Source organism: Diorhabda sublineata, chromosome 11 (assembly GCF_026230105.1).
Source record: "Diorhabda sublineata isolate icDioSubl1.1 chromosome 11, icDioSubl1.1, whole genome shotgun sequence".
Classification (NCBI taxonomy): Eukaryota; Metazoa; Arthropoda; class Insecta; order Coleoptera; family Chrysomelidae; genus Diorhabda; species Diorhabda sublineata.
The window spans coordinates 2,686,664-2,695,862 of NC_079484.1; the positions used below are offsets into that span (position 1 = coordinate 2,686,664).

At 35.4% G+C, this 9,199-nt stretch overlaps 1 protein-coding gene across 4 annotated transcripts in view; it reads right to left on the reverse strand.

Annotated features, from left to right (window-relative positions):
• The window catches only part of LOC130450503 (ATP-sensitive inward rectifier potassium channel 12-like), a 51,743-nt gene extending 47,780 nt beyond the window's left edge, over positions 1–3,963 (reverse strand). For 2 of the 4 annotated variants that reach the window (XM_056788923.1, XM_056788933.1), the window contains exon 1: positions 3,832–3,963. The gene's annotated coding sequence lies outside the window, so the exon portion shown is untranslated. The remainder of the gene's footprint in view (positions 1–3,831) is intronic. The other 2 variants (XM_056788925.1, XM_056788932.1) reach the window with 2 other exon arrangements.
• Positions 3,964–9,199: the final 5,236 nt, after the last annotated feature.

A 9,199-nucleotide genomic window follows, 5' to 3' on the forward strand; every position in this document is an offset into this window, starting at 1 on the left:
TAGTATATTTCTAACCTCAATCTTCGACTCTCCACTTCATAAAACTCTCTCCCACTCTTCATGTCTCAGATTTCCAGATTTAGTATATTTCTAGCCCCAATCTTCGACTCTCCACTTCATAAAACTCTCTCCCACTCTTCGTGCCTCAGATTTCCAGATTTAGTATATTTCTAACCTCAATCTTCGACTCTCCACTTCATAAAACGCTCTCCCACTCTTCATGTCTCAGATTTCCAGACTTAGTATATTTCTATCCCCAATCTTCGACTCTCCACTTCATAAAACTCTCTCCCACTCTTCATGTCTCAGATTTCCAGATTTGGTATATTTCTAACCTCAATCTTCGACTCTCCACTTCATAAAACTCTCTCCCACTCTTCATGTCTCAGATTTCCAGATTTAGTATATTTCTAGCCCCAATCTTCGACTCTCCACTCCATAAAACTCTCTCCCACTCTTCATGTCTCAGATTTCCAGATTTGGTATATTTCTAACCTCAATCTTCGACTCTCCACTTCATAAAACTCTCTCCCACTCTTCATGTCTCAGATTTCCAGATTTAGTATATTTCTAGCCCCAATCTTCGACTCTCCACTTCATAAAACTCTCTCCCACTCTTCATGTCTCAGATTTCCAGATTTAGTATATTTCTAACCTCAATCTTTGACTCTCCTCTTCATAAAACTCTCTCCCACTCTTCGTGCCTCAGATTTCCAGATTTAGTATATTTCTAACCTCAATCTTTGACTCTCCTCTTCATAAAACTCTCTCCCACTCATCATGTCTCAGATTTCCAGATTTAGTATATTTCTAACCTCAATCTTTGACTCTCCTCTTCATAAAACTCTCTCCCACTCTTCGTGCCTCAGATTTCCAGATTTAGTATATTTCTAACCTCAATCTTTGACTCTCCTCTTCATAAAACTCTCTCCCACTCATCATGTCTCAGATTTCCAAATTTAGTATATTTCTAGCCCCAATCTTCGACTCTCCACTTCATAAAACTCTCTCCCACTCTTCATGTCTCAGATTTCCAGATTTGGTATATTTCTAACCTCAATCTTCGACTCTCCACTTCATAAAACTCTCTCCCACTCTTCATGTCTCAGATTTCCAGATTTAGTATATTTCTAGCCCCAATCTTCGACTCTCCACTTCATAAAACTCTCTCCCACTCTTCGTGCCTCAGATTTCCAGATTTAGTATATTTCTAACCTCAATCTTTGACTCTCCTCTTCATAAAACTCTCTCCCACTCTTCGTGCCTCAGATTTCCAGATTTAGTATATTTCTAACCTCAATCTTTGACTCTCCTCTTCATAAAACTCTCTCCCACTCTACGTGCCTCAGATTTCCAGATTTAGTATATTTCTAACCTCAATCTTTGACTCTCCTCTTCATAAAACTCTCTCCCACTCTTCGTGTCTCAGATTTCCAGATTTAGTATATTTCTAACCTCAATCTTTGACTCTCCTCTTCATAAAACTCTCTCCCACTCTTCGTGCCTCAGATTTCCAGATTTAGTATATTTCTAACCTCAATCTTTGACTCTCCTCTTCATAAAACTCTCTCCCACTCTTCGTGTCTCAGATTTCCAGATTTAGTATATTTCTAACCTCAATCTTTGACTCTCCTCTTCATAAAACTCTCTCCCACTCTTCATGTCTCAGATTTCCAGATTTAGTATATTTCTAGCCCCAATCTTTGACTCTCCTCTTCATAAAACTCTCTTCCACTCTTCGTGCCTCAGATTTCCAGATTTAGTATATTTCTAACCTCAATCTTTGACTCTCCTCTTCATAAAACTCTCTCCCACTCTTCGTGCCTCAGATTTCCAGATTTAGTATATTTCTAACCTCAATCTTTGACTCTCCTCTTCATAAAACTCTCTCCCACTCTTCGTGTCTCAGATTTCCAAATTTAGTATATTTCTAACCTCAATCTTTGACTCTCCTCTTCATAAAACTCTCTCCCACTCTTCGTGCCTCAGATTTCCAGATTTAGTATATTTCTAACCTCAATCTTTGACTCTCCTCTTCATAAAACTCTCTCCCACTCTTCGTGTCTCAGATTTCCAGATTTAGTATATTTCTAACCTCAATCTTTGACTCTCCTCTTCATAAAACTCTCTCCCACTCTTCATGTCTCAGATTTCCAGATTTAGTATATTTCTAGCCCCAATCTTTGACTCTCCTCTTCATAAAACTCTCTTCCACTCTTCGTGCCTCAGATTTCCAGATTTAATATATTTCTAACCTCAATCTTTGAATCTCCACTTCATAAAACTCTCTCCCACTCTTCATGTCTCAGATTTCCAGATTTAGTATATTTCTAGCCCCAATCTTTGACTCTCCTCTTCATAAAACTCTCTTCCACTCTTCGTGCCTCAGATTTCCAGATTTAGTATATTTCTAGCCCCAATCTTTGACTCTCCTCTTCATAAAACTCTCTCCCACTCTTCGTGTCTCAGATTTCCAGATTTAGTATATTTCTAACCTCAATCTTTGACTCTCCTCTTCATAAAACTCTCTCCCACTCTTCGTGCCTCAGATTTCCAGATTTAGTATATTTCTAACCTCAATCTTTGACTCTCCTCTTCATAAAACTCTCTCCCACTCTTCGTGTCTCAGATTTCCAGATTTAGTATATTTCTAACCTCAATCTTTGACTCTCCTCTTCATAAAACTCTCTCCCACTCTTCATGTCTCAGATTTCCAGATTTAGTATATTTCTAGCCCCAATCTTTGACTCTCCTCTTCATAAAACTCTCTTCCACTCTTCGTGCCTCAGATTTCCAGATTTAATATATTTCTAACCTCAATTTTTGACTCTCCTCTTCATAAAACTCTCTTCCACTCTTCGTGCCTCAGATTTCCAGATTTAATATATTTCTAACCTCAATCTTTGACTCTCCTCTTCATAAAACTCTCTTCCACTCTTCGTGCCTCAGATTTCCAGATTTAATATATTTCTAACCTCAATCTTTGACTCTCCTCTTCATAAAACTCTCTCCCATTCTTCATGCCTCAGATTTTCAGATTTATACATCTGAACATTTCGTATCGGCAGCTTCACTTTGTAGTCCTCGGTATTTTCAAATTGGGCAGCAATGGTACGGTTACTTTTGTCTAGATTATGAAAACTTGAGATCAGTGCACGAGTTTCAACCGATAGTTCATTGGTTTTACCCCTTTTAAAACTTACAAGTCTGAATTATCGAGAACGAGAACAATTCGTAGAATAATGTCACAAAAAGAAGTCTTGGTTCAAAAAGTATAAACCACAGCACGTTCTTGTGCATCACAGGGCTAACTGGGACTAAACTACAATCATAAACACCGAAAAAATACTTCACAGAACAGTGAATAAATCAGACGGTACCTTCAAGTTTTAACTTGTCGCACTGCCCGACAAAATATCAATATACCCTCGTATAAAGTAAAAAAAGAACAAGCACTATTATTTATTGGTAGAACATCGCTTCGAGCTTCGTTTGACAACATGAAAAAGAAATTTTTTAATTTTGAAATTTATTAAATGGATATGACACAAACATTACCAACCTAACTTTTGTTTTAATTAGGTTGGTACCTAACCTAACCTAACTTTTGTTTTATTTATGCTGGTAATGAAAGAATTTTGAATTAGAAAGATCCAAACTTCATATACTTTCAAGATGTGTTTTTTTTGCCTATTTTATGCAGCAATTTTTGATTTTTTTAAAAAGATAGAATTGAAAAACCTGCAGTAATTATTGAGACATAACCAAAGACATCTAGCGTTTGTTTTTATACTAAAATTAGTTTACAACAACATTATTTATATTCCTCACCTTTAATAGTTCATTCAACATTTGAATTTTATTAATTTTCGATATTTACTTGATAACGTGAGTAGTTCCAGCATCGTAAATTCAAATCACCAGCGCGCACATGTATACAATCCAACGACCACTTTATATTTTGATCTCTAATATTTTTGCATTCCTCATTATCCACTTGAAACGAGGTGGCAATTTCGGTTATTAGTCCCAACGTCAGTAGCGGTACGCACAAAATATTTCGATTTTATGCTTCAGCAAAAGCAGATTTTTACTACGATGATGCGTTGAAATATCCGTTGAGCTTAGAAGATTTGGACCAAGATCAACCAGAAGTGTTTGATCACTTGAAACCGCTGTGTATCTTCATTTTCTTGCGCCACCGTGGAAAAATCAAATAGATTTCTTCAGAAAACTGCAACCAACGCTACTGAATTCGCTAGTGCCAAAGAATAGTTAATGAAGTTAGTTTTCGTAGTGGGAATGTGGCAAAATTGAACACCAAAGTGTACTAACTTTAATATATCCCAAGGTTTCGAATACTTGTATATTAATCGTCAGGGAAATGATTAGTTAAGATAAAAACATTAAATTCATCGATTTCAAAAATCAATAATCAAATTGTCGCTGGAAATATCAAGTTTTCGATCAATAATTGACTTAATTGATTGATTTGGTGACCAGAATTTTGATCGCACGTAGTTGGCAAGCCTGGTAAAATTAAACTTGATCATCTAACCTAAAAATAATACTGTTCATTATATACGTAAATATTTTCGCTTCCTGCCATTATTAACAATGATTAACATGTCAATTTTTATAATCACACTAGTGGGAAAAAACGAATTTATTTAATTATTATTTTATTATAATAATGGCACTAAAAACTTGTTAAATTAATTATGAAACATCTCCTATATAAACAGAATTTGAATAAATATTATTTTGTTGTCGTAATGCGACGTAAAGAAATGAATAATTAAACACTTTCATGTATTATTTTTCGTTTCTGGTTACATCTTCTAATATAATTCTTCATTGTTACGAAGTCTACATAGGGCAGACATCACAGTATTTAAAAAATAGACTAAAAAGTCATCAATACGATAAAAAAATAAAACTGCATTAACCAACCATGAAATATCAAAAAAAAAAAATAAATAAATTCAATTACGAAGATTCGAAAAATAATCAAGAAGGTTTAAAAATATAAATACTTCATTCCTTAACAACATCCTGCATAACTAGCATGAAGTTCCGCTCGTGTTGTTATTTGTGAACGGTATTTTTAGGTTATAAATTCCGTGGGTTGATATACAGCACACTTACAAGTCTTTTAAGTTACCGAATTTGATGTAGCCGTCTCCAATTTTATAATTAGGGATTACTACCGAAAAATGTGAGATATTAACGTGAAATCAAAGTCAAAAGAGGTCAGAAATGCTGCAGTGGGTAGTTTAATAACTGAAAATTGATTGCGGGAGCCTGCGGGAAGGCTGAACTGACGTTTCTACGAAGAGATGAAGGCGCCCGTTTCAAAATTACAATTCCAGAAAGCAAAACACACTTTATTGTTGGTATCAATCTTTTAAATCACCTCAATGTGTCATACAACCATAAATACCATTGGAAAACCACCAAAAGAGTTTGCTTAGTACCTGGATCTACCTAATGTTAAAGGATACGCAGGACATTGCTTCCAACGCTCGTCAATGTCGAGAGTTAACTAGAAAATAAGAGAATTCATGACAGTTATGACAAATGTGACGTTTCCAAATGTCAAGGAGTGACTTAATGTGTCAGCGGAATTAGTTGTTTCTTTTGTTGAGGTGTTATGTAATTATTTCAAGCCGGTGGTTTTTATTATATTATATTTCATTACTTAATTTAACAAAATTTGTAGAGTAACTCACAAACATGTTATACTAATCATAGACAAACGAACAAAGTTAACCTTATGCTAACCATAGAGATTATGACAACGATCATAGATAAAAAGATTCTGATTGACATTTCAACATCTTCGTCAATAAATACTTCAAATTTAATTAAAAAAGTTCGCTTTAAGGTTAAGGTTAATTTTACTGCAGTGAAATATTTGAAAATTGATTTTTATACTGCTTTATTTAGTTTTTGAGCGTACAACTTTTGGATGTTGTACGTTGAACGAACTAACCTCACTTTTTTTGTTATTGGATTTGTGTTCTATGTAAACAAATGATGGATGGCGTCGGTATTGCCAAGTTGGGACCTTGTAAAATGTTTATAGTATATTTTGAAGCTGAAATATAATATTAAAATTTATTTTACTGGAAAAATTTTCAGTTTACGCATTCATTTAAGAATGCGGTAGCAAATATATCTTGAATTACGGAAATATTTGGTTATGTGTAGGCACAGGCTTAGATGTACTAATGGGTCAATTAATGAAATCCAAGTGGAAATGTTTAAATAAGATATTAGCAGAAGGGGGCTCAGAACGGGCACCGTAAGGTTAGGTAAAAGTGAAACATTCATTGGATATATCTTCAAAGGGCATAAATGGCCCGCAAATGCTGCTAAATTATTTTGAGAGCTACAACATAGATGCCACAAGATGACATACAATCAAAGGGAATTTAATGAAATTTTCCTCTACAAGAACAATTCAAAATGGGTAAAACACTCTGTAGGAGTGTTTTCGAAAATATAAGAGCCAAATTTTAGGAATGGCGGTCATTTCGAGAATATTATTTCCAAGAATTAATGATCTTTATTCTAGTAAACAGTTGTTTCAATAAAATTTTTCAAGCGCAAAAATTTATGGCCCTGTATTTCCAGGGACGAATTCAGCATTTTGGCTAGGCCCCTAGGCCCAATAATTTGGTTTGATTCGGTTTAATTCGGTTTGTTTTGGTTCGGTTCGGTTTGGTTTGGTTCGGATGCTTTGGTTAGGTTTGCTTTGGTTCGGTTTGGTTTCATTCGGTTTTTTTGGTTTGGTTTAAGTTACTTTCCAAAAAACCTTTATTATCGATTCATATCATTATTATATGTTAACTGCTCGATCCACTCCACGATGCAATTCTATCATTGCAAGTTTTTTGAGCAATTTACTCTGGGCTTAAAAAAATGTCGTCTTGAAACACTTTCAGCAGTTTTATGTATTAAATAGTCAGCTAACGTTTGTGGGGGAACAAAACACTCCAGCGTATTCGATTTGGTTTGTTTTGATTCGGTTTGTTTGGTTCGGTTTGCTTGGTTCGGTTTCTTTCGGTTCGGTTTGGTTTAATTTGATTTAATTCTGTTTGTTTTGATTCGGTTTGGTTTGGTTCGGTTTCTTTCGGTTTGGTTTGGTTCGGTTTCTTTCGGTTCGGTTTGGTTTAATTGTGTTTTTTTTTTGGTTCGTTTTGATTCGGTTTGATTCGGTTCGTTCTGATTCGGTTCGGTTTGATTCGGTTTGTTTTGATTTGGTTCGGTTTCTTTCGGTTCGGTTTGGTTTAATTCTGTTTGTTTTGGTTCGGTTTCTTTCGGTTTGGTTTGGTTTAATTTGGTTTAATTCTGTTTGTTTTGGTTCGGTTTCTTCCGGTTCTGTTTGGTTTAATTCTGTTTGTTTTGGTTCGGTTTGATTCGGTTTGGTTTGGTTCGGTTTGTTTTGATTCGGTTTGGTTTGGTTCGGTTTCTTTCGGTTCGGTTTGGTTTAATTGTGTTTTTTTTTTGGTTCGTTTTGATTCGGTTTGATTCGGTTCGTTCTGATTCGGTTCGGTTTGATTCGGTTTGTTTTGATTTGGTTCGGTTTCTTTCGGTTCGGTTTGGTTTAATTCTGTTTGTTTTGGTTCGGTTTCTTTCGGTTTGGTTTGGTTTAATTTGGTTTAATTCTGTTTGTTTTGGTTCGGTTTCTTCCGGTTCTGTTTGGTTTAATTCTGTTTGTTTTGGTTCGGTTTGATTCGGTTTGGTTTGGTTCGGTTTGTTTTGATTCGGTTTGGTTTGGTTCGGTTTCTTTCGGTTCGGTTTGGTTTAATTGTGTTTTTTTTTTGGTTCGTTTTGATTCGGTTTGATTCGGTTCGGTTTGATTCGGTTTGTTTTGATTTGGTTCGGTTTCTTTCGGTTCGGTTTGGTTTAATTCTGTTTGTTTTGGTTCGGTTTCTTTCGGTTTGGTTTGGTTTAATTTGGTTTAATTCTGTTTGTTTTGGTTCGGTTTCTTCCGGTTCTGTTTGGTTTAATTCTGTTTGTTTTGGTTCGGTTTGATTCGGTTTGGTTTGGTTCGGTTTGTTTTGATTCGGTTTGGTTTGGTTCGGTTTCTTTCGGTTCGGTTTGGTTTAATTGTGTTTTTTTTTTTGGTTCGTTTTGATTCGGTTTGATTCGGTTCGTTCTGATTCGGTTCGGTTTGATTCGGTTTGTTTTGATTTGGTTCGGTTTCTTTCGGTTCGGTTTGGTTTAATTCTGTTTGTTTTGGTTCGGTTTCTTTCGGTTCGGTTTGGTTTAATTTGGTTTAATTCTGTTTGTTTTGGTTCGATTTGGTTTGGTTCGTTTTGATTCGGTTTGTTTTGGTTTGGTTTCTTTCGGTTCGGTTTGGTTTAATTCGGTTTGTTTTGGTTCGGTTTGATTCAGTTTGGTTTGATTCGGTTTGGTTTGGTTCGGTTTGTTTTGATTCGGTTTGTTTTGGTTCGGTTTGTTTTGGTTCGGTTTCTTTCGGTTCGGTTTGTTTTAATTTAGTTTAATTCTGTTTGTTTTGGTTCGGTTTGATTCGGTTTGTTTTGATTCGGTTTGTTTTGGTTCGGTTTCTTTCGGTTCGGTTTGGTTTAATTCTGTTTGTTTTGGTTCGGTTTGGTTTGATTCGGTTTGTTTTGGTTCGGTTTGGTTTAATTTGGTTTAATTCTGTTTGTTTTGGTTCGGTTTGGTCCCATTCGGTTTAGTTTAAGCTACTTTCCAAAAAACCTCTAATATCAAATCATATCATTATTATATGTTAACTGCTTGAGCCCCACTCCACGATGCAATTCTATAATTGCAAGTTTTTTGAGGAATTTACTTTGTTCTGGGCATGTCGTCTTGAAACACTTTCAGCAGTTTCATCTATCAAATAGTCAGCTAACGTTCATGGGGGAACAAAACGATCCAACCCGCGTATTCCGGCAACAAACCACGACCATTGGTGTTGTTGCTCCAGCTTCAAACCGGGCAATCTATCCTATGTATTTCCTGGTTCCGAATATCCGCTAAAATATCTAATAACTAATAACATTCGAGACGAAAACGATAATCCATTATACAGAATCGAATTTTTTATAAGCACAGATTGAGGTTATGTAATATGGACAAGAGCAGAAATAATCCGTCAGTTTTTACATTTCTCATATGTTTAACACGGTACAAAAATGCATTTTTGTTTTATATTCGGTAA